This window comes from Podarcis pityusensis, assembly GCF_964106645.2.
Source record: "Podarcis pityusensis genome assembly, chromosome: Z".
Lineage (NCBI taxonomy): Eukaryota > Metazoa > Chordata > Lepidosauria > Squamata > Lacertidae > Podarcis > Podarcis pityusensis.
Window position 1 is genome coordinate 34,183,361 of NC_138044.1, and position 26,031 is coordinate 34,209,391.

General features: G+C 42.3%; 1 long non-coding RNA gene across 1 annotated transcript; it reads left to right on the top strand.

Annotated features, from left to right (window-relative positions):
• Positions 1 to 11,847: 11,847 nt before the first annotated feature.
• Positions 11,848 to 16,410, top strand: LOC308468373. The gene is made up of 3 exons (XR_013981609.1): positions 11,848 to 11,924; positions 13,239 to 13,324; positions 16,329 to 16,410. It is a non-coding gene; the product is annotated as an uncharacterized lncRNA (long non-coding RNA).
• The last annotated feature ends 9,621 nt before the right edge of the window (positions 16,411 to 26,031 follow it).

Genomic DNA, 26,031 nt, shown 5'->3' on the forward strand with positions numbered 1-26,031 from the left:
TACAGCACCTAGGGCTGTGCATTACAATTGTTATGATATGCAGAAAAAGAATCAGCATTTTTCAAGCGGTCCATGGGTGGGAACCACAGGTCTGGGATGTGTCAATATGCAACTTAGCTATTTGCACAAGAATAATTAAGTCCTGCCTGTTAGCAGCTAGGCTATGTTCAAGGTATTGATTTTTGTGAATAAAGTCCTATATAGGTTTAGACCAGGACAGGACCGGCCCAAGATATTTTGGCACCTGAGGCAAACCACAAAATGGCACCTTCCTCCCATGAAGGAATTATTATTATTATTATTATTATTATTATTATTATTATTAATACCCCACCCTTCCCAGTTCAAAAACCAGGTTCAGGGCGGCTAACAACAAATTTAAAACACTTAATTATAAAAGCAGCATAAAATATGATAATCCCCCAGGGCTAGCTGGCTGAATTAGTCCTACTTGGGCCAGCGAGGAGGCCAGGGGAGAATTAGCTGTGGGGTCTCAGAGCGGGTGATCTTCATAAAAAAAGGGGGGAGGGAAGAGAAGGGAAATAAAAGATCAGGCTGAATTCAAATTAAAGGCCAGGTGGAATAGCTCTGTCTTACAGGCCCGATGGAAGGAGGGTGAGTGAAGATGTACATCAGGAACAAGGGTTGGAAGATACAAGGAGTTCCTCCTATTTGCCAAGAGGAGATGGCAGATCCAGACTTAAGGGGTGAACAGCAGCTATAGCTGCCACCACCATAGAAGCAGAAGCACACAGTGCATTCCTTGGAGGTTGGATCTGCTACGCCTCTAGATCTTGCTGCCTGAGGTAGTCGCTTTACCTTGCCTCATGGGTGGGCCGGCACAAGGAGCAGGAAATCTAATCAATTGCTGCACTCTGCAAGTAAAGGCCTCTTGCAGATATCATCTTATCAGGAGGTCCATTCCTCATATTGTAGGAACCAGGCCTTTTGTGCTGTAGCACCTACCCATTGGAATTGCCTCCCCTTGAATATTAGATGCAATCTTTGTTGCCTTTATGCCACCTACTAAAGATCTTCTTCTTTGATCAAACTGAGATCTTTCCCAGTCTGCACCTGCACTGGAATTGTTCTAAAAAATGAACAATGTGGGTGGAGGCGCTCCTTCAAGTATACAGGGCTGAGGCTGCTTAGGGCTTTAAAGGTCAACACCTACTCTTTGAATTATGCTCGGAACATACCAGGAGCCAGTGTGGATCCTTTATGGTTCTGGCGGCTGCCTCCAGTCACCAAGAGCCTTCTGGCAGTTCCCTCACTGCACGAAGTGAAGTTACAGTTCTCTGTAACTAGTACCCAAACCATTGAATTCAAGTTAAAAGAAAGAAGATTCCAACTAAACATCGGGAAGAACTTTCTGACAGTAAGAGATGTTCAACAGTAAACGGACTCCCTCAGAAGGTGGTGGACTCTCCTTCCTTGGAGGTTTTTACAGCTGCCATGTATGCTGTAGTTGAGATTCCTGCGTTGCAGGGGATTGAACTAGATGACCCTTCTAACTCTACAGTTTTATGATTCAATGAGGGCTGATAAAAGGCAGTTGCCGTGTTTTTAAGCAATTGATTGGGCCTGTCCCCAACCTTCTGGTGTAAAGACATAATGTGCACATTAATGCCTCCCCCATTATGTTTTTTATTCCCAAGGCTAAGCATAAAGTCCCCACCCATGTGCTCACTCTGAGATTTAGGAGAAAGAGCTTTGTCTTCCCCCGCCCTTCTTTTCTTGCTTGACATTCTGCCTGAAATGTCGTGGGAGCTAAAAGCTTCTACTGTGAGTCATTTCATTTGGACCTAATAAGGGATTGTCCAACTATGAATTCAATATGGTTCTGTACACACTGGTTTGAAGAACAGTTGCATGGTAAACCTGAAAGAATACCATGCTGGATAAACATCAGATTTCCTTCTGTGCATGACATATTTGCCTGCACTTTGTAGCCCATCCTAGATGATTCGTGAAAGCAAATCCGCCAATAAGTTAACGATGTGACTCAATAAAACTGGCAAATGGATATTGGAAATTTTTTATGAGATACAAATATGAAAACTCTGGATGGAGAGGAAAGATGTAAGCAAATCAGCAAGCCATAAACCACCCTGCAAATATTTCTTATAATTTAAACATTTATCTGCGGCTTCTCACGATTGCCTTTTAAGCATTCCTCTTAAATTCTCTCATGGAAGAATTGTGGGCTTGGGAATACATTTTAAGAAAATATAGTAACATGTGTCTAAACAGCCATAAATAAAAAATACATTTGTGAGTAAAGAGCAATATGGAATGGAGTTTTATGTTCTGAAACACCAAGACTTGTTAGCTTTTTATGCTTCCAGGATATCGTAATATTTTATGTACTATTAGAAGGCACAGATGAAAGAGGCTGCAAGTCACAAATGGGTTTCTCCAGAGTAATCCTATTGACCTCTGTGGAACTACTCCATGGAATGTGATTTTGTTGATTGCCTCTGTAATGGAAACTTTCTCCTTTCTCTTTATATTTGTGCATTTCCTCTGCAATGTTTATTAAAGAATATAAAAATGTGTGACAGACTCTGATCTCGCTCTACCCTCCCTCCACAAACACCCCAAAAGGCATTCTGTTAACAACAACAGAAAGCTGTAAGTAGTTTCTTATGCCGACTGCAGCAGTTTTCTGGAATGGCAAATATTCATTAGTATGCACTGATATGCAGAAGTTCTTACTGACAATTCCCAGGATGCTCCCTCCTTCATAAACAGATTGTTGATGGTTACTGCATAATCCATCTGAGTGTTGCAATAAAAGGAGGGAAAACACACACGCACACACATCACAAAGTCTTCACTGGGCAGTGCCGAAATGAAGTGCCGAAAACCAAAATTGCTTAAGAGAGCAAGAGACAATAAAATGAATTTCTTTTACAATCTGCAATTTTCCTATTTCTGCCATTCATGCTTACCCAGACACTGCATGGTTCAGCCTGCCTCCCCACTTTTCTCAGTCTTCTCTTTTTTAAAGAGTTAATTAATGGGTGGATTGATTACCGAAGAACATTAAACAACTCTGGTAAGCATCCCCCAGTTCTGACCAGTAATTGATTTCACCGCAAGGTGTGACTACTCTATTTAATTAGAGCTAAGGGGATGAGAAAAGAAGACGCAGAGCTGTGATACAAGGAATTGGTTGAGTAGAGTAACTGGGATGTTTAAAGTGGAGCAGCAGCATTGAGACAATTCATCAATTAGTTTAATCAGGCAGTGGATTCTAATTCTTCTCTACTGTGATTTTTATACAAGTTATAGATGAATGGATCACTTCTTATGGGGTGGGATGTTTGTTTGTTTGTTTCTGGAGATATCCTGATAGACCAAGGTAGGAAACAGGACTCAGCAGGTTGAGGAAGAACTTTGTTCAAAACCAGAAAGACTCTTCTTCTTCTTCTTCTTCACCAGAGGTGGACCGCAAAATGGTGTCCCCTCACAGCCAAGGAAGAAGGGTGAGGATGATCTACATCAGAAACAAGAGGGGAGGAAAGATTGACATCGGGATCTGCTGCCGCTGTGGATTCTACCTCACCTTGTCTTATGGGACACCCAGTGTCCTGGCCTGGCCCTCAATGGATAAAAAACTCAAACTCGTACAGTTTCTGCCTAAATCACGAATGCTTGTTTCAGTATGATGCATAGGCAAAGTGGAGCTCTAAGGCACGGTAGGTGTTCTGCATGGCTAAACGATCTAAGATGTTGATCCAACAAACAATGTGCACCCTTGAGTCCCATTAAATGGGGATGGGATGGGATGGGCACAACTTCAGTGTAGCAAATGGGCAAGCAAATGGCAACTCTTTCTGGAAGCCTGGACCTCAGCTGCCTGCTCATGCCTATGGTGGCATCTCTATGACCTCAGTGATGGAGGAAGCAACAGTGCCTGCTCCTAACCCACTGAACCCACTTCACCTGATCTCAGGAATACCCTCTGGTGCTGCCAGAACCAAGCCAAAGCCCATCTTCTGAGCCATAAGTAAAAACTTGACTCAGCTATGATTCATCCAGGGCTGGTAAATTTTGTGCCAGCCACCAGAGTTATATGAAAGGCCCAAACCAATGGCACCATGGCATAAAATGTGATGCAGGAGGGAACAGAGTAGAGCACTGGGAGGTTATGCCACTGGGACCTTGCTTGGGATCTGACTCTCATTTATAACTCCACCCTCTGGCCCTGACACAGCCCATCTGAACCCAGGCCCCTCCCCTGAGACATCACCAGGCAGCTATTCTAGCTCCCCCAGCCTCTGTTTTTGCTCAACTCATGACTAATGAGAGATCAGTTTTCTAGCTGATAAAGTTTGTACAGATGGCCTTGTTTGTTTGTTTGTTGAATTGATTTTTATTGCTTTTAGAATTTGTGATTCTGTGTTTTATTCTGTTTTTATAGCCTAGCCTATGGTCAGAGATGATTAGGGTTTTAGTCCAAAACATTCAGAGGACACCAGGCTGGGCAAGGATGCCTTAAGGACTTGGACAGCTGCTTCATACTTTTGAGAAGAGCTAAGAAGACGATCACAGTACTTGATGATTGTCTTCTTTGCAACCATTCTCCAAACTCCTGAGGTTGTGATGTGTAAATTGGTTGCTTGTCCTTCTCTCTCTCTCTCTCTCTCTCTCTCTCTCTCACACACACACACACACACACACACACCAAACCCTAATTTTCCTAGAATAATTAATACGCACACAGTAGTCTCACTCATATACTTCCTCCGTGGCTTAACAAGCTAAGATAATGAGTAAAAATTCTGCTTCTCTTGGGCCTCTCAAGAAATAATAAGGTAACATCCCCAATATATAATGAGATCAGAGCTAATAAGGTCAACAGTTGCCCCACAATCCAGCTAGATTTGTCCACTGTCAAGCTCTCATCTAGCTTTAAAGGGAGAACTGCAGTTAAATTAATGCTGCATTAAGTGACAGTGAATGTATGGCTCTGTGCTGGTGTTTAAAAGCTGCCTGTTGGACTTTGAGGAAAATGACTTCAAAATAGTTCATGCTGTGATGAAATCCTCTTTTCTTTGCACAATGCATTTGGCTTAACAAACTTGACCTGCAAGAGGTTGCCTCTGATGCTGCCCCCTGCCATCAAAACATTGGTTTGATCTCTTATCCAGAGTTCTAGGATGAATCCCAGAATGGTGTTCCAAAGGGATATGAGGCTGCCATCTTGCTGAAGCTAAGTAGGGGTGGGCCTGGTTTTTGTTTTTGTTTTGCTGCTGAAATACTTGAGGCCTCATTGATACCAGAATCCCACCAGCTCTTGAAGACACACCTGTTTAGGCAAATAATCCCTTGAACTTCCCAATCAAATTATTTTAATTGCTCTTTCAAGCATTTTAAGTTTTATGCTTTTTAAACTGGACTTGTTTCATTGTATATTGAAATTATGTATGTTTCTAATGCTTTTGTGGAAGGGTTTTCTGGTGCATTTTAACTGTGTATTATTTTTATACTTGTAAACCGCTTAGAAGCCATTTTGGCATATAAGCAGTGTATAGATTAAATAAAAATAAATGATAAAAAAATAATTTGAGTATCATGGCTCCCTTTTTCTTTTTCTTTCTTTTTTTTGGGGGGGGGCAAGCAAGCTCACAAGCAGGTCAGGAAATAGTGATCGCCACTTCCTGTATATTCCATGCATTCGCTGCACAACTGGATGTCTAAAATAATTAAGGGCATTAATAACTCCCTGATGAGGAAAAACTGGTGTTTGGGACTTCTTAGTTTAGAGAAAGAGTTTGGATTTGATATCCCGCTTTATCACTACCCGAAGGAGTCTCAAAGCGGCTAACATTCTCCTTTCCCTTCCTTTCCCACAACAAACACTCTGTGAGGTGAGTGAGGCTGAGAGACTTCAGAGAAGTGTGACTGGCCCAAGGTCACCCAGCAGCTGCATGTGGAGGAGCAAGGAATCGAACCCGGTTCACTAGATTACGAGTCCACTGCTCTTAACCACTACACCACACTGGTGTAAGTGGACAAGTAAATGCTGATATGATAAAAGTTTATAAAGTTATGTGTGGCATGGAAAAAGTGGGTAGAGAAAAGCGTTTCTCCCTCTTTCACAACGCTTTGCAGTCATCCACATCTGTGGTCATCCAGTGAAGTTGAATGTTGAAAGATTCAGGATAGATAAAAGCTCCTACTTCTTCATGCAGCACATGTTCCCACAGGAAGCAGCAATGGGCACCAATGTGGATGAATCTGAAAGAGGGTTACAAAGATTCATGGAAGGTAAGACTATCAGTGGCTGGTAGCCAGGATGGAGGCTACGCTCTGCCTCTGTGGTTGGAGGCAGTACCAGTTGCTGGAAACTGCAGGAGGGAGAGTGCTCTTTTGCTCAAATTCTCCTTGTGGGTTTCCCACAGGCATCTGGTTGGCTTCTCTGAGAATGCAATGGGCCACTGGCCTGGTCCAGTAGGGCTCTTCTTATGTTCATTTCCAGAATTGAGAGACCCCACTTAGTTATCCCATAAATAGATATTTCATCTGTTTATTTGTCCAATCCTTTTAAAGGGCCTTCTAAACTAATTTCCAGTGCCGCTTCTTGTGGTAGCAAATTCCAGATATTGATTGTTTATTATGTGAGTGCACAATTTCATTTTTCTATCCTGGACCTACTGCAAGATCACTTAACTGGATGATGCCGAGTTGCCGTATTTAGAGAGATATTCTTCCTTTATTGGAGAGTTTTGCAAACATATTTATAAATCACTGTTAATATCTTTTTACCCTGATGGACTCTTGGCAGCTGGAATGAGTCAATATACATGTGTTTAGAGGTGTGTGTTATTTAGCAAAGGTTTTTCTTTCTTCATTTAATGTGTATGTTTTTATCTTACAGTTACTTATCATCAAGGCTGGCCCCAGGAAATATTGCAGCCTGAGGCAAAGGACAAGCCTGGAAGCTGAATCTTACTTTGACACTGGTTATGGGACAGTGGCTGCCACTGAATTGGACAAAAGCAGCCTAGGTAAGCAATGTACAGTGGGTAGCACAGGCAGCCGTGACCTCCAACATCTCACCATCTCCCAGCATTTTGCCTAACGGTAGCACTGCTGCTAGTTACTGCAGTGCTTTACATGTGGGACAGTTCAAAGATAGCACCTAGTGCAGAGCTCAGCAACCAGATTATTGACATGGGATCAGAAGGTTTGAACTTATTACACAAATTATGGCCTGACTGCACTCACTATCAATTTAGATGGAGCAGGGGGCAGGGAAGTTGCTTTTGATCCTAAGTGGTTCAGGACCACAACACCTTAAGGACCGCCTCTCTCCATATGAACCTGCCCAGTCCCTGTGGTCTTCATTCCAAGCCCTTCTCCATGTCCCAGAAAGGGAGTTGCAGAGGGTGGCCACATGAGAACAGGTCCTTCTAGTGGTGTCCCCCTCTCTGTGGAATGCTCTTCTCAGGGAGAGACGTCATTAATGCTCAATCAGGTATTTGCCTCCCATAGTGGTGCTCATCTTGTAGTGGGGTGGGTAGGACCTGTCCTTATTAATACATTATTGGGTGAGCAGGGTATGTATTTTGGATTGTTGGTTATTTTAAATTTCTTTTATCTGTTGTATTTTATCTTGTCAAGTCACCCTGAGGTTTCTTTTGTATAAATTAATTATTGTATTAATTGATTGATTGATTGATTGATTGATATACTAGTTATCGTAGCTCTTTGGCATGGAATGAGACAGAATGTACATGGATTGATGAATAGATGTCTCTGCCCTATAACTCACATTTCGAATGAGTGTACACAATGGCAATCAGGTGCTGGGCATGGAAGGGTTACTACTAGCTTGTTTTCCAATGTCTCTTAGTTCCACAATGAACTGAGTAACAAATTTTTATTGCATTTTAATGGTTGATATACGGATGTTTGTAAAACCAAAGGTCAATTCAATAACTGAAAATAGTTGCAGCAGACATGGTGGTAAACGAACAAGGATTTAAAGAAAGGTGAAAATGTAGTTGATAAGGTCATAAAGTTGAACAGCTGAATACGTTTAATTGACCTATATTCTTCCAAAGGCCATAAACTTTGTCACACTTTGTAAATGCCACAAAAGCTTTCAAATATTTATAGAGAACCTTAATATATGAAGCCATGAGAATGTAACTTTAAGTGGGTGAAAAAGAGGTTTAAAAATATTCCTTAAGGGGGGGGGGGTCTTGTAATTCGCAGCAGTACGAAGAAGAAGCAATACCCAGTATGGATCATTAGAAGCCATGGAACATCACTTCCTTTAATAAAAAGGTGTAGCTTTTCATAAATGAGAAAGAGAGAGGGTGATACAAAGGTTGACTGGAAGAGAAAGATAATGGCACACTTCCTGGTACATGCTCCCCTGCAATCATAGCGCTTTTGTCTGCGATAGCCCTGCTGAATCAGCACACTTGGGAACATAGAAAATTGTGTCATATTAAATCAGACCATTGGTCCATCTAGCTCAATACTGTCTACACTGACTAGCAGCGCCCCTCCAGGATTAAAGGCAGGGTTATTTCCCAACCCTATCTGCAGGTGCTGAGGATTGAACCTGTATGCACAGCAGGTGCTCCACCACTGAGCTGCAACCCTCTCCCATCCAAAGAGGATTGCTGCTAAATCATATGAATAGCCTCACTAGATAAGGCCAGAGGCCCATCTAAAATGTGAAGTGAACCATTTTTATTTCGCACCCCTAGTTGGAGAGTCAAGGAATATTGTGCATATAAAGTATGTGAGAGCAAGTGCGGTTAGAGTGTTGGACTAGAACCTGAGATACCAGGGTTCAAATCTCCACTCAGCCATGAAACTCATTGGGCAACCTTGGACTCACCACTGCTTCTCAGCTTAACCAACCTCACCTACCTGTTGTGGGAATTAAATGAGGAGGAGGTGAGTCATGTAGCTAGATGGGCCAATGGTTTGACTTGGTATGAGGTATCTTCCAGCAGCTGCTAGTGGGACATTGCAGGTGTTGCAGCATTGCTTACTTGGTTTCCAAAAGTGAGAAGGTCGAGGCAATGGGGAGTGTGGTGTGGGCACAACAACAGAGCCAAGCCAAAATCATTATCTTTAATGATGCAGTTCAGTGCCGCAAATGGTGATTTCTTATACAGTGGTACCTCGGGTTACATACGCTTCAGGTTACACACTCCACTAACCCAGAAATAGTGCTTCAGGTTAAGAACTTTGCTTCAGGATAAGAACAGAAATTGTGCTCCGGCAGCACAGCGGCAGCGGGAGGCCCCATTAGCTAAAGTGATGCTTCAGGTTAAGAACAGTTTCAGGTTAAGTACAGACCTCCAGAATGAATTAAGTCCTTAACCCGAGGTACCACTGTAACTTGTCTTCTGTGCACCCATACTTTTCCATGGTCCATCAGCCCCAAATCCAGATGGGGAGGAGGGAGTGTTTGGAAACATCCAAGATGCTCCACAACAACAAAACAACAACAACAACAACAGAAACATTAAAGCAAGTTTTGAAAATAATCTTCTTGTGCCACACATTTTTAAGAGATGCAAAGAAAAGGTGCATGTTGGCCATGTGGTCAACATACTGATTTTGAGCAAGGATGTGATACTTTATTTATATTTCAGTGCATTTGTAGACTCAAAGGTGCTCACAATGATTTGCCTGTGTTGTGTTGTTTTTTTTAAAAAAGGAGTAAAAAAATGGTCAACATTTCAATGTTCAGCACTTTTTAACTTGCTGCAGGTATGGCTATTTTCATGGGATTGGTTTGAAACTTGGCAGATTTGCAGGCTACAACAGGTAGATCCAGAATGGCAACTAGCTCAACAGGCACTGCTTTTAATAAGCTGTAGGATTTTGAGGCTTAAAGGCAATATATATTTGTTTTTGGTTACTTGACTTAACTAAAGGGACATTCCTGTGCCTTTTTAATTTTCATACACTGCATTCGGAAGATAAACACTATGTGATTACAATGGTTTCTGATTATTAAGGCGGCCATGATGTAGGTTGCATGTAGAAAGGGGGGAAAAACTCTGTGTGCTGTCCCTCAATAAAATTAAATTAGGCACTTTCATATCTATAATTAGTTGTACTTTCTGGGTCTCGGTGCCCCAAGCTATTAACATTCAGGTTTAATGAAACCAAATGCATGTTGAAACTCACATTTCTCTATTAAGCACAAGCTAATGTTAGCAGTGCAATAGTAATGAACTATCAGGAATATCATATTATTAGTGTGGAAATTAAATGCATCTTACAGTTTTTACATCTTGTTTGTCTTTTGTTAGCACATCCTTGTGTCTTCTCTCTTGAGTTCCGTGGTTTTGATATTAGGGCAATTACATTGCAACTTTGTTCCTTTTTGAACTCAAGGTGGTGTAAATGAGGAGGTTCCCCATCAAAGATCTGACTAGTTCCAAGCCTGCCTAGTTTCAGCAAGTTGGCTGTGTCACCATGCCTTAAAACCATGCCCTTCTCCACTTTTAAAAGCCCAGGAGAATAAAACAGCATTTTCCTAGTGTAGAAAGGACAACAGTGTTTGGCCCATACCATCTTCTCTGGTTCAGAAGGGATTTGAAGCTGTGTCTCCCATGTCCTTTCCCAATACAGTAGGGGCATACTAGGTATTCAAACTTCTGGTTTTTACCTATAAAGTGTTATGCAGTTCATGGGACCAATACCACAAATTTGCTTCTCCCCATATGAAATGACAGCAACCTTGTGATTGTCATCTGACAATCATGTGACCTTCCTCACGTGGCACTTCCTTGACAGGTCCAGAGAGTGGCAACAGCAGAATTGGCCTTTTCTGCCATGGCTCCCCACTTGTGGAAAGCTCTCCTCACGAGAGCATGCCAGGTGTTATCATGCCTTTTGCATCAGACCTTCCTTTGGCTCTTGATTTTCTGTGGCCTCCTTGGGTGGGTGTGATGTTTTGAAACTGCCTTTTAAAGATAGCATTGTCTTTTGGGCACTAGGTTTGGCAAGTGAAGCCAAACTCTTTGTACTGTTTTTCCCCTAGCTGTACTGCAGATGCCCCCCTCTAAGGTGGCTATCTAAGGTGGTCACTTGCCTCTTAAAGAAATCCTATGAGCAAAGGTTGAAAGAATTGGGCATATGTTGCTATGGAGAAGATAAAGCTGCCTGGAGAAGATAAAACTGAGGATGGTGGAGGGGAGATATAGAATCATAGGATAATAGAATTATACACTTGGAAGGGACCCCAAGGTTATTTAGTCCAACCTCATGCAATGCAGGAATCTCAAGGCATATGTGACAAATGGCCATCCAACCTCTGCTTAAAGACCTCCAAGGAAGGAAGGTTCACAACCTCCTGAGGATCAAACAGCTCTTACTGTCAGAACATTCTTCCTGATGTTTAGATGGAATCTCCTTTCTTGTAACTTGAAGCCATTGGTTCAGGTTCTAGCCTCTGCAGCAGGAGAAAACAACCTTGCTCCACCCTCCATGTGACAACCCTTTGAGATATGCCTGGATGCGTGGTGGGCTCTCCTGCCCTTGAGGACTTCAAGCAAAGTCAGGACAGCCTTCTGCTGCTCTTTCCTTTCTCAATCAGGGGTTGAATGAGGTGGTCTCCAAGGCACTCTGTGTTTCAAAACCACGTGCCCATTCAGCAAAAGATAAGTATACCCCTCCCACATTATGACCATGTATTCAGTGGCAATGAGGATCAGTGGTTCTGTCCTGACTTCGCTGAGAGATGCAGGGTGCTTCTGAATTCCATTTGCTGGGAATCACAAATGGAGAGAATACTGATGTGCTCAGATTGTTCTTGCAGGCTTCCCATAGGCAGCTGGTTGGCTTTTATGAGCCACAAGCTACTGGACTAGAACCAGCAGGCTCTTCTTATGTCCTTCATGCAAGATACTGCATTCTGCATTGGTCCTATGGTAGATAGATAGATAGATAGATAGATAGATAGATAGATAGATGATAGATAGATAGATAGATGATAGATAGATAGATAATAGATAGGCCCTGTGTCTTTTAAGGAATTTTCTGGGTACACTGGAAGCTGCCTTATACTGAGCCATATCATTGGTCCTTCTAGTTCAGTACTGTCTGCACTGATAGTGTCTATCCAGGACTTCTGGCAAAGTTCTCTCCCAGCCTTCCCTGGAGATGTCAGGGATTTAAACTGGAACCCTCTGCATGCAAAGCAGATACTCTGCCACTGATCCACAGCCCTTCCCCTAGTTTACCTTCTTGCTAAACCTCACTTGAAGGGGGGGGGGAGGCCTTCTCTGCCTAGCTGCAGCTCCACTTTGCTTTGGACCAATCCATCATATTCACTTGTTTTATTGGTTTCTATCTTTCTGCTTAATTACATTGGATTTCAACTGTGCTGTTGCATACAGTTCCCTGAATATTTGAAACTGCTCTAAGAGGTTGAGCTGAGCCGCTTGCAATTAATATTCAACAGTCCTCCGAGCCTTCTACTGCTTCCTCACAGTAAATCTCTCAACATTACAAGAGGGGGTGGGGGAGAGAGAGAGAGAGAGAGAGAGAGAGAGAGAGAGAGAAAGGAAATGTATTTGAAATGTCTCTGTGATCATCAGATCCTATATGTGTCCGTCTTTATTAATTACATGTGCCTCATTCACCAGATTAGTTTCCCAAATAGCCTTTGACCATAAAGATTGTTCAAAAATTGTGTTAGAGAGCAATCCTGCACTATCTACAAAAGCGGGGGTTTTTTAATTTTTAAAAAAGGTGTTGCAATCACTACCGCAATCTCAGTAATTAAAATCCTCCATGATCAAAGTTCCGGCATTCTTTCCTTATCAGACTAGCATTTGCTGCTCTGTTTTTCTGGAGGTGGCCTGGAGGGCTGTCAGTGCTTGGCTAGCTTCATTGTTCCTTATCACTGAAGCTTTCTGATGTATCAGCCAAAATATTTACTTCGTTCTCATTCTGAAGGCTCCCTATCATCCCACAGCACACACAGCTCAGGTGAATCTTCACTGCATTTCTGTTTCAACCCTTCAGTATGTTTGGCGGTCTTGATTTTTATACCCTCCGTCATTTCCTCCCTCGACCTTGTCTCTGTTAATCTAATAATATTCATATTCTTCTCTGAAAAATCTCAACTCCCATTTCGGTAGCCTCATTATGTATGCTCTGAGCATTTTTTTGCAGTGCGCTTTGGAAGGAATTGTTTCCTCTTTTATCAGCTCCTCCCTTTGCCTTCTCACTAACTCCAGGAAAGAAAGAAAGAAAGAAAGAAAGAAAGAAAGAAAGAAAGAAAGAAAGGCCAGAAACAAATCTGTTGAAGACCAGAAAATATACGGTACTTCCAGTTCATTTTTTTTAAGCAGCCCTCCCCCGCCTCACTGCAATTCATATTTCATGCCCGCATGGCAGGTATCAGACTTCTGGAATTTTACGAGATGGAATAGGGCTTCACCAGTCAGCAGAAATCCAGCATCTGCCCTGAAGCAAGCCACACTGTGACCTTAGGATTTTGCAGTGCCTAGGGGTACTTAAAACTTATTTCTACAGATATTTTGGCATGGCAAGCCAATGCAGGTAGATAGCTTTTGGCAAACTCAGATTCAAAGTTTTACTATGCATAACTTACGCATGATTACCCACTGCATGATTACCTACCACATGATCACATGAATTAAACCATGTGTTGAAAAGTTAATAGCCTGTTAGCTGCCACATTTCATTGGAGTTTTCTTCACAGACTCTTAAGGAGGCCATTTATGGCTCATTCCCAGAAAAAACAGCCCTTCTATCTGCCATTTTTTTGCCACTTACATACTTTGGTTCTTTGCTGTCCCAGTCACTGCGCTTATTGCCCCCTGCCCACCCCCAAAGAGAGTAAATGTATCATGGAAAAGAGAACAAAATATGACACATATTGGCTTGAAATGTGCATATGCTAATGTGCAACAAATTAGAAACATATCTCACCATAGTGAGGAAGAACTGTGAGCAAGTGACTTATGTCTGCTCAGTTTGCTGTCCAAGTGTTTACTGTTTATGGGTAACTTCAGGCCATTCCTGCTTTTTCTTCTGATGGTTCATTATCTTTAAGCTGCATCAGACAGCCCTTTAAATAGACACATCCTTCACATCCTTTGCCGATCCTCTGCAAATTAGGGCACATAGCTATCCTTCTCTCTCTCTCTCTCTCTCTCTCTCTCTCTCTCTCACACACACACACACACACACACACACCCCACACACCACATTCACACATTGCATAATATCCAAGAGCCATGTCCCCTTATTACATGAATTTCTACTTAGGAACAGGCAACAGTCCAACAGACAAAAGTAAGATTTTCGATTCCAAACTGTGAATTAAAGCTTAGTGTTCTGAAGCATAATTCTGCACAAGACAAGATGACAAATTGCAGATGTAGTACCCAGTTTCCTGTGAATCCTGAGAGCATTGTCTGGAAATCATAGGTTTCTTGGGCTGACTCCAAAAAAACAAAGGAAACCCCACCATTAAAAATGCCTGCTGTATGCTTAGATGCTTATTAAGGTAGGAGCATGCCTCTTATGCAGTGGCGAGACAAATTACAAAAGGCAGTGCTGTACATGCATTTTGCTCCTTCTCACATCTGTTCATCAGGAGGGGAGCAGTGCAGTCTGTGAAAGTTGTGTTTCTTGCCACTGGGATGTCTGGCCATCTTTCTGTAGAAATTTCAACATTCCTTAATACAGAGGTTCTGCTGAAGGAAAGATAAGATGCTGGAAAAGCAGAGATAACAGAAAATGTTGGCTGCTTGTTCCAGTGTGCCTTTTTTCTTTCTTTTTCTTTCTTTTTAAAGAAAATGGTTAAGCAAACTTTCAGTCAAGGGCCTCTGTGCAATTAATGACCAATATCCTGCTGCTTCACACCATACTGTACTCAATTTGTTAAAAGAAAGGAGGGGAGGGAAAACCAGTAAAGGCAAACTACTTTTGACAAACAGAGCACAACATTCCATTCTTTCACCAACTTAAGTTGCTGAGTATTTTTTTCTAGGTCCATTTCAAAGGGCTGGAGATCTGAGACCTTCCGTGTCCTAAAATGGTCTGGTTCTGACTATTCTTCATCAGAACCAGGAGTTCTGACTATTCTTCATCAGAAAATGACCCAGGCAATTTTGGCCGGATGCTTTGCTTCCCCAAGGCAAATCCCAATGCATCTTGGGTTAACAGAGCATCCTAAACAAAGCCATGTCTTCAGGCTCACATGAGGGCAGGTTGCAGGCTTGCTTTTCTGTAAATTCTACCATGAAAAGTACCCTTTACGTGGATTCCCACCACCAAATTGGGGAATTAGGTTATGGTTAAATCTGGTCTCTTTCATGTATATTAGTGATTGTTCCTTTTGCCAGCCCCTCCTCCAACCTGGGGAAGCGCAGTTGTCCTATTAACCAGCCCTCAGGTCTGCAGCTGTTGCTGTTGAATGCCAGGTCAGCTCTGAGTAAGATCTCCGTTAACCATGGTCTGATTATGAATGACGAGGCTGATTTCGTCTGTATCACTGAGACCTGGGTGGATGAGCAGAGTGGAGTTGGTCTCACTCAGCTGTGCTTGGTGCAGCATCAAGGCAGACTTGAGAGTCAGAGAGGGGGAGTTGTTGTAGTCAATAGAAATAACATCTCTCTTTCCAGACTCTGTCCAGTTTGGAGGAGGAATCTAGAGTGTGCTTCTGGAATTGGTCAGTTGGGACAGATTAGGGATTTGGCTGGTTACCGCCCGCTTTGCTGCCCAGCAGTCTCCCTGCCTGAGCTGACAGAACTGGTCTCAGAGGTGGTATTAAGGACTCATAGAGTGCTGGTTCTGGGAGACTTCAACATCCATGTCAAGATGACTGGCTCTGGGGTGGTGCAGTACCTCATGACTATGGAGATTGCCATGGGGCTGTTTCAAGATGTCATTAGCTCAATGCATGTGGCTGGCCATATTCTGGACCTTGTTTTCACAACTGGGCAGAGAGAGGAGGATATTGACATCAATCCCTTGTCATGGTCAGATCACTTCCTGATGAGATTTAGGCTTTCAGCACCTTTTACCCTCTGCAGAGGCAGGAGATCTGTTAAGATGGTCTGCCCTTGGAGGCTGATGGATCCAATGGGTTTCCAGGTGGTTCTGGGGGGATTTTCCAGCTGATATAACTGACGCTTCCAGAGAGCAGTGAAATTTTAAGTTTTCACAGAGAGTTTACAGAGAAAATACGGGGTTGTTTTCTTGTGTTTGAAAACTTTGTAGGATTTCAAATGCTTTGAATGGCCTGCCATATTTTCATTTATTCTTTATCATTATTGCTCCTCTTGAAAATGTAGGGAAGAACAATTAGGACCATCTTAATAAATCTGATTTACTGCCCCTGAAGAACAGCCATCTGACTTGAGAAACATATTGGGCTTTAATCATTTTATTAAACTGTTTTAAGCACACCTTTGAGACTTGCTCTTCTCTTCATTCATGTGCCAGTGTTGCCTTTCCCTTCATCACATTTTTGGCCTGTGGCTCTCCAGGCTGTAGATGGGGGCTCACATGATTGAGGGCCCCTCTCATATTGAGACAACACACCTAGCACAAAGGAACATGGGAAACTGCCTTATAGCACGTCAAACTTTTCGCTGGGGGTGTGCAAGGGCCTCGAGATTTGCCTTGTATCTTTTCTTTTTTTTTAAATGGATTTATTAAGAATTTTAAAATTACAGAAAAAACAAAAAATAAAAAGAAAGAGAAAAAACAAAGGAAAAACAAACCACAATCCAACAATACAAATTGATAAAAATCAAAATCAAAAAATAACAACAAAACACGTAACAGAGCACAATCAAAAAGTAAAAATAAGCCACAAAAATTTAAAAACAAATCCAGTATTCTCAAATCCTTAACTGTCGTTGCCTTCTTTCATTGACCTCCTCACTCCTCCGTTTTTTTGTATCCTAGTTGTTAATTGTCACAGCAAGTCCTTTCCATATTTCATAATATTCTGTCATTGCATTACCTTAATCTATTTTAATCTTATCTTATTATAAAAGACCTTAAAGCTTAAAACTTAGATCTTATTTATACCAATTTCTCCTAACCATAATATTCTTACATAATTCTTTAAACATTTTTGCTAAAGCCAAATAATTTCATTCCAACATTTTTCTAACGTTCATCAATTTTATAAAACAATCCTAATAAAAAAAAATTTCCCCTTCCAATCTTCATCCAGTGTCTCTTCCTCCTGGTCCCGGGTTTTGTCAGTCCTTTCTATCCCATCAATCTAGCGCATTAACCTGGTAATCTTATGTCCGAGGCCCTTAAGTCCCTTCCATGTCCCATCCGCAGTTCTTCTTCATATTTATACCTGTACTTTACTTTGTCTCCTGCTCCTTTCACTCATGGGAACTCCAACTTAACAGTGTTTTTTACCCTTCTCAACAAATCAGCCCCTTTTCCATAGTCCACACTAAACTCCATGTGGTATTTAAAAACATGTTTCAAAATCCCTCCAGAATTAAGAGCCCCCACAACCCCAAACATCTCACGGCCCATTGCCAGACTTCAAAAGTCCAAACATCCCTGCATAGGGGGGTCTATCCAACCCCCCATTTCCAAACCAAACCAAACTTTATCTTTCCAAATCTGGCTTTTTCCAAGTTCATTTGTCAAATCCAAGAACTCATGTTCCTGCTGGGCCACAGCTCCCTCCATCTCTGGCGCCCAAGGTTCAGCAGCATCCTCTTCCCTCATCTGTTCTGTCAGAGCACACTCCTGATTTGATTCCTGGGTGGGCTCTATATAGTTTCCCACTACCTGTCCAAAATTTCTGATCGCAACAGTCATCAAGTCCGTCTTCTCATGTAGCTGTTCCAGTAGGGCACTTGTTTTACAGAAAGCACGCAGCAGAGCTTCTGAGTACATTGTTCTGCAAGGTCAGAAGTCTATTCCCACGATCGTAATCTGTAGCAGCTGCAAGCTCCCCGGTTCAGAATTGGTAACAGTTTCACAGGCTCCCTCTAGGGGAAGAGCTTCTATTTGTTCTTTTCTTTTAAAGGCAGATCTAACAACAAAGTTTCCTTTTTCAGATATTTTGTCAATATTTGTTCCTTTAAAATGCGAAGGGGAACAATGGAATCACTATGTTTCTCTTCTTTTAACTATCTGTCAAAGACGTTTGTCTCTGGTCAATGAGCTTCCCAAAGAACGTCAGTCCTGACACCCTGCTCCAGGATCAAGACGGTGGAAAGTTACTTTGCGTTACACTCTCTTCTGCAGGTTTAAACAGTCCGGAAAAAATCCCCCCTCTTCTCCTGCTTCCGAAGGGGGTTCAACAATTTTAAATGATGAAAGTTAATCCTTTACAGGCGGTTTTCTGAACTCTAGTTTGCCATGTCTTTGCTTTAATCTATCTACAAGAAACGGAAGGCTGACTTCCTGTTTAGACCTTCCCGTTTCAGTGCCAAATTGAGGTAAATTTCTTAGTCCAATTTTCCTTTCTACTCGCAAATCATTATTTGAAGTCCAATTGTCCGAAATTTAAGTACTCACGGGTGATTGTTTTAAAAGCCAAATTGTCCCAGGAAAAAGGCAGCGCTCTCCGGCAATGGCTGTGCGGCTTCGCTCCATGGAAGAAGCAGTTGACTCTCAGCACCGCGCCACTTCCCCCTCTTCACTCCGGAGCCCGTTAGTGGGTTCCTTTGCGGGTTGGGGGGCGCTAAAGGTGCCCACCGAGTCCCATGGTCACAGGCTTCATCCGCCTGTGATTTTTGAAAGGGTCCCTGCTTCGCCGTAGCGGGAAAGACCCGTTTCCCGTGGAGCTGGTCCCTCCGGATCAGAGGGAGTCCGCCATTACCGATGGCGCCACCCCGGAAGTCTCGAGCTTTGCCTTGTATCTTTGCATTTTAAAAAATTCTGATCTACTTCTGAGTCACTATGTGCTCTTGCCACTTGGGCTTGTCTTTCAGTTTCCAAGCAATTATGTAAAAATAATAATAATGAAGCTCTGTGTTCTCCTGTTCACTATAATGGCAAGCCTACAAATGTTATAACTTTCTTTCCACATTTGGCTGAAGTGGATGAAATTTACTGGCACCCCTCCAAAGTGGATTAAGCCTGCCACATTACATACAAATTAGACCAGAGGTTTTTTGTAGAGTAAGTAAAAGGGAACCACTTTCCTCCACAACCCTGAGGCAAGAGGAGAGGCAGGGATTTGTCTCGTTCTTACCTAAAAATATTTAAGAGGTGGCCAAGTGGTGTGTGTTTTTGTTTGTGCAATTTTTAAAACTTTGCAGTGGTGTTTAAACTTTTTGGTGTTTGGTTGTGCCCCTTGATAGGCCTTTACTGATTTCTGAGACCTTGGAATAGGAGGCTGTTTAATATGGTTACCTGCAGAGGTGTAAACAGCTCTTTTGTTTATTTTGTTGTTGTTATAAATCCAAAAACTTAAATGATGTATTTAACTTTCAAATCATTCCTGTTGCTGGGTTTTAACAAACAAAGCCCCTAGAACTTTTCAGTCGTGTGCAGGAAACATTTTGGACAACTTCACTTCTTGCAATGTACGGTATATGGAGCTAGCAGAATATAGAACTACTGTATAAGTGTATATGGGAGATGCAGTATAGAAAAGCATAGGAACGGGGTGGGGGGACATAGTGACTAGAAACTTTGTGGTGGCCTGATCTGACTTACTGACATAGCACTTCAACTTGGGTGGGGTGGGAGGTGGGTGCAGATCCCTGAATCACCCTGCTACACCTTGTTACTCAGTCCTCACACAGAACTGATGCGCACATCTACTGTTTGTTCAAAGCACTATCTGTATTTATTTTTGCTGGTATTAAGAGGTTTCTGAACTCTGGATGACTCCTCATGACTTCTCAAAACTCATTTAAGATGCCCAGCTATAATATACAAAGGGTTATTAGGTATGGAGTAGCTAATGGTTTTATTTTACTTTTATCTATAACCTTTTCCACAGACAATGTTAGTTTTTTTGAGCAAGTTGAATGTGTGAGACTGAAATCAGCAACACCTTTCTTACATTTCCAACAGATATTACTGACTTCAGGATATATGTTTGCCAGTTTTAGAGGTGCAACGTAGCAAAGCTCTATCACTTCGTATAAATTTTCTTTTACATTAATACTGTGATCTTCTAATAAACATATTATACTGTTCAGGAGACCCTCAGCAGGTACCTCAGCAGATATCTCTCTGGAGGCCCCTCACAAAAATGTGCTGCTCCTTGTTTATCTGGTGGCTGTGAATGGTTTGCTGTGAGTTACTTTTGCAGCTTGCTTGGATGCAACAAACCTATGACCCCTTATTATGGCATATGCTGGTTCGGTTGTTTCCTATGTACCATTATGTAACATGCTGGGTCATTGGTTCCCCTTTCACCCCAAGCAGTGGCTCATTTTTCAGTGAAGTGGCTTTTCAAGTACTAGTGTCACTATTCTCTCTCTCTCTCTCTCTCTCACACACACACACACACACACACACACACACTATATATATTATGTCAAAAGGCATTTTATTGGATTTCTTGCTTCCTTTCTGCACATCAGGTCAGAGTGTTCTTCAAAGAGGGCAGGAGCTTCAAGTAGGCTGTAGCCATGTCTGAGCACATTTTCGTGTGTGTGTCCACCCCCTCCCCGGCCGCCTTTATTTTGCCTCAGAAGTGACATTTTAATTATCAGAGGTTTATCTTGAGGGGGCAAATGAATAAGAGCCATTTTGCTACCTTCAAAAAAAGAAAACAGTGAGGGCGCCATCACTGGATTCTAGTATGAAAGGGAGAGGTGTAAGCATTCATGCCAGTACAGTGGTGCCCCGCAAGACGAATGCCTCGCAAGACAAAAAACTCGCTAGACGAAAGGGTTTTGCGTTTTTTGAGCTGCTTCGCAAGACGATTTTCCCTATGGGCTTGCTTCGCAAGACGAAAACGTCTGGCAAGTTTGTTTCCTTTTTCTTAACACCGTTAATACAGTTGCGACTTGACTTCGAGGAGCAACTCATAGAACGTGGTGTGGTAGCCTTTTTTTGAGGTTTTTAAAGACTTTGGTGATTTTTGAAGCTTTTCCAAAACTTCTTTTGCAGCCATTTGGTAAGTTAAACTTTTAAAACTTTTTTGGGGGGGGTTGGATTTTGGGTTGGGGTGTTTGGAATTCAAGGACTTGGTGTTGGGGAGGCGTTTGCAAGAATCTGGAAGCTTGTGTGGTTTTTTTCTGCATTTTTATGATTTTTTGTGACCATTGGGCCACTCTGCTGTTTTTTTAAAAAAATTCTGGATTTGAATTTCTGTGTGGTGGGTGGCTGGGGGAACAGTTGAGGAGGGGTTTGCAAGAATCTGGAAGCTTGTGTGGTTTTTTTCTGCATTTTTATGATTTTCTGTGACCATTGGGCCACTCTGCTGTTTTTTAAAAAAATTTCTGGATTTGAATTTCTGTGTGGTGGGTGTGACTTTAAAGAGCACTTAATAAACTCTTTTTGTACTAAATTTGGCTTTGTTTGGACTTTTTTTGACCATAGGAACGCATTAATTGAATTTCAATGCATTCCTATGGGATTTCGTGCTTCGCAAGACGAAAAATTCGCTAGACGAAAACATTCGCGGAACAAATTAATTTCGTCTTGTGAGGCACCACTGTAATTTCCTTTCAAAGAGAAAGCATAAGATGTCCTGCTGGGTCAGACCAAAGGACTATGTTGTCCAGCATCCATTTTCCTCTGGAAAGCCCACAAGCTGGGCTTGAGGGCAACAGCCCTTTCTTGCTACAATTCCTCACCAGCTGGTATACTGCTTCTTATTCCTGGAGGTCATTATGACTTGTAGCTATTGAGAGCCTTCTCCTTCATGAATTTGTCTGGTCCTCTTTTTCAAGCTCTTAAAGTGGCAGTGAATTCCAGGGCTTAACTATGCCCTTTGTCTGTCTTGAACGTAACACCATTCAGCTCCATTGATTGTTTCAAGGTTTTGCTATCATGAGAAAGTAAGGTTCTCTGTATCATCATTATCCACACTATGCATTAAAAAACACCCTCACATAGTATGCTCTCTGCAGTTACCTACCCCTTGTTTTCTCCCTTCTGAACTAGAAAGCCTCTGAAGTTGTAACTTTTCCTCATGGCAATTCCCCCCCCCCCCAACACACACACCAATAAGTTTATCGGGTCTAAAACTGTATCAATAGAGGAATCTAAATCTAAATCCACAAAATGTTGAGGTGGTGCAAGTGTGGAACAGCTCCCTTACCTGGCTTCCTATCAGGAACTAGTGATGGAGCGATGCAAACATCACTCAGTTGGTGCCAACCTCTCTTTCCGCCAGCTGAATGGCTGGGTGGCAGAACTGTTATGAGGATCCCTACCAGTGGGCAGAGCCGGATTACCAAATAGGTAGAGAAGGCACCAGCCTATGGGCCCCATACCTTTTAGGGGCTCTGCAACAACAGATCAAAATGATATAGATTTGATCTTGAAAGAAAATTTCAGTCATGCTCACTTAGCTCAATATTATCCCACTAGAACATGTGCATAAGCACACACACACACACACACACACACACACGAGATTTTAACTGCCCAGGGACATCCACAAAGTTTAATCTGGCACTGCCCATGGGAGCCATCAGAAAACCCACAAACAGGGCATTCCAGGGGAGAGTGATGAACCAACTCAGGATCTTCTTATCCTGAGCCAGTTTCACTGTTAGAAGTGTTGATCCAGGTGCTATATTTGTGTCAGCTCCAGACTGGTGCAGCATTCAGCCTATCACCCCAGATGAGATGTGGATTGCTAGGTGGTATCTTGTCACATGAGACTTGCTTATTTATACACCCAGGGCATTGCTGTGTGTAGGCTTTGCACTCCATTATAGGGAACCAAAACTCCTGAAGATCCACTCTCCGCCCCCCCCCCCCCCGCAGCTGAACTCTGGAGTTGTTTAAGATCCTTCAGAATAGTCCTCTTCTAGAGTCTTATATATCCCATAAGCCCATGCACCCTGCAATGTATCAGTAGCACAAAGTTTCTCTTTCTCATTTATTTTCTGTCTCAAAGGCATTCGTGGGAGTGGTGGCCTGGCCTGGCTAAAGCAATATTTATCTGGCTTTGAAGCCTTTCCTTTCAAGTCCTGTCTCTGTTTGCTTCTGGTATTTGTTTATCTAAGTAAGCTTTGTGGTGCTTTGGCACACCATGTGGATATCGTAGGAGACTATGCATAGTCAAGAATAGGCATAAAGTGTTGCCCGTGAACTAAGAGTGTTATGGCTAGCTATAGCAACCAATCTCCATAAAATACATTATTGGTTAAGGTAGCAATCCCATGGCAAAGTTCCTCCTGAGTCTCTTGACAGCCTCCCTTTTGCTAAATTTTGTGCATGGAGTACGAAGAGGCTTGGAAGGCACAGGTATAGCTCTCACTTTCTTCACCTTCTTTTCTGCTCTCAGCCATCGGCTGTCATTTTGATTGCCATATGCTGCAAAGGTTGGAATGCAAATGATACTATTGCTTGAGTCTAATGATGCGTGGTGTATGTAGCCTTACAACTGTCTTATCAACTATTCACTCTACACACACACACACACACACACACACACACACACTTTTGGGGTTGCCATATCATTCCTTCTGATAGCAAACTCAGATATAATTGAGTGCCTATTAACTGAAACAGGACCACTCAGAAATAACACACCAGTTTCTTGAAAGACTTAATAGAGACACAGAACTATAATTTTGTAAATTTAGAGGGATAGGTTTTTGGGGGGTGGGGTGGGGTTTTTTAAAAGGGTGGGGAAAGCCTAATAAGGGCATATTCACTTTGAGGAAGTACAGAATGTTGAGGAGTGTTAGAAACGAGAAGAAGGGAAGGGGAGAAGAAATTATCCTGCTCTAGCTCCTAACACCTTGCCTGACCCCATCTGACTGAGTCACTGGAACATACCATTGCAGAGAGGGGAAGGGATGTAGCGGCTGCAAGGTTAGTGCAGTTCAAAAGCACACCAGCAAAGCCAATGCCGTGCTCTTGCCAGTTTGCTTGCACCACACTGCCTCACCATCACTGTGCCTCTTCCCTTCTCAGTAATGGTGTGCTTCTGAGACTCAGCTGGATGGAGGTCAGGTGAGTGTTGTTGATGCCCACTGCTGGAATTAGGCCTAGGTGTGTGTTCTTTGAGGTTTTGTCTCTGCCCTATATAGGGATGCTTCAAAAATTAGGAATGGAAAAAGGACAGCTTTTCGTTTCCCCACTCACCATAACAACTCTCTCCTCCATTGCATGTGTGTAGATATAATGTCCATAATCAGGGCAAGCTTCAAACCAGAACTCTGCAACGCTAGCTCTGCAACATATAGCACAGCAGTAGAAGGCCTCAGAGAGGTGGGAAAGAAATAGGAGGATTGTCCTCCTCTCGGTGCGTCCTGAAGAAGTCAAAAGGCTTGCTGTAGCTGCAAGCAGGAACATTAATCTTCAGCAGGGATGGGGAACCTCAGGCCCAGTGACTGAATGTGGCCCTACAAAGTTCTCTTTCTGGCCCTCAGGACTCTCCCCAGGCCACATGCCTCACCAGCCATGCATTGCACCTACCTTCAGTGTTTTTAATACATGCATCCTTGTATTCTAGTCGCACCTCTTTCTTGTCCAAATGGAGGACAAAGAGGGATGTGTGGATGTGTACAAAGATGAATTTAACACGCATTGACCACTCCTGCTTCTGGTCCTCCTATGATTGCCATGTGGCCACCAGAAGAATTCCTAGAAGGGCCAATTGTGCTTTGGCCAAAAAAGATCCCCCTCTCCTGATCTATGGGGATGAGGAAACAGTCATATTTCTGTAGGGTGTCAAACATGTATTACAGTTTTATGTTTTTACTCTCTTCTACCCACCAAAGTTTTAGATCTCCTGAAAATTCTAATCTAGACAGTGCTCCAGGTTGCCAATGAAGCAAATGGATTCTGTTATGTAAAGCTGATATTTACAAGAGCTGTCAAAATAGGTAGCTAAGTGTGTTAATTCATTTCCGACACTAAAATGTTATGATGTGGACATGAACTCTTGAGGTTTTTATTTTTAATGGCATCATGTTATTGGAACAGGTAGCACCCTTCTTCTGGGAACAAACTAATTAGTAACAATAAGAGTGGCTAGAAGCATACCTACAAGCTGTTTTTACTCCTGTCAATACTAAAAAAAAAAAAAAAGCAATGGTTTCAAATGTTTCATATAGGCAGCTTTGATGGATTTGAAAGCTTCTCTCTCTCTTTCTCGTTCTCTCTCTCTTTTTCCCTGCAGGAAAGTTCTTTTGCTAATTAGGTAGGCCAGGATACAGAATATCCACAAAAAAAATAACACTTTGCTCAGAAAATTCTAACTGGTACAGTGGTACCTCGGGTTAAGTACTTAATTCGTTCCGGAGGTCCGTTCTTAACCTGAAACTGTTCTTAACCTGAGGTACCACTTTAGCTAATGGGGCCTCCCGCTGCCGCCTCGTGATTTCTGTTCTCATCCTGAAGCAAAGTTCTTAACCCAAGGTACTATTTCTGGGTTAGCAGAGTCTTTAACCTGAAGCGTATGTAACCTGGAGCGTATGTAACCCGAGGTACCACTGTATTCATATTTTTTTATTTTATTACACCAGTGGTGTATCAGGTTGCTTGAGAGACTTCTTTATTCCTTATGCACTCAATAGATCAGCTTCAGTCTTCAGAAAACTTTCTCCTGCAAGTTCCAAAGATCTCAGAATGCTTCTCTGCAATAACTTGTGTGGCTGTCTGTGTTCTATGCAATAGCATTCCTGTTAAGGCATGACAGGCATCCATTATCTCCTCTCTTTGGAAACAATTGAAGATATTTTTGTTCCGACAGGCTTTCCCAGATGAATAAATGGGTCTTCGCCAGGAGTGTCTATTTTGTATGATATTAATTGTGTTTTAAATGTACATTTGGTTTTTTTACGTTTTTAACTGGTTTTTCCCCCTGTTTTTATTGTGCATCACCTTGAGATGACAACAACAATGTATTTATTTATA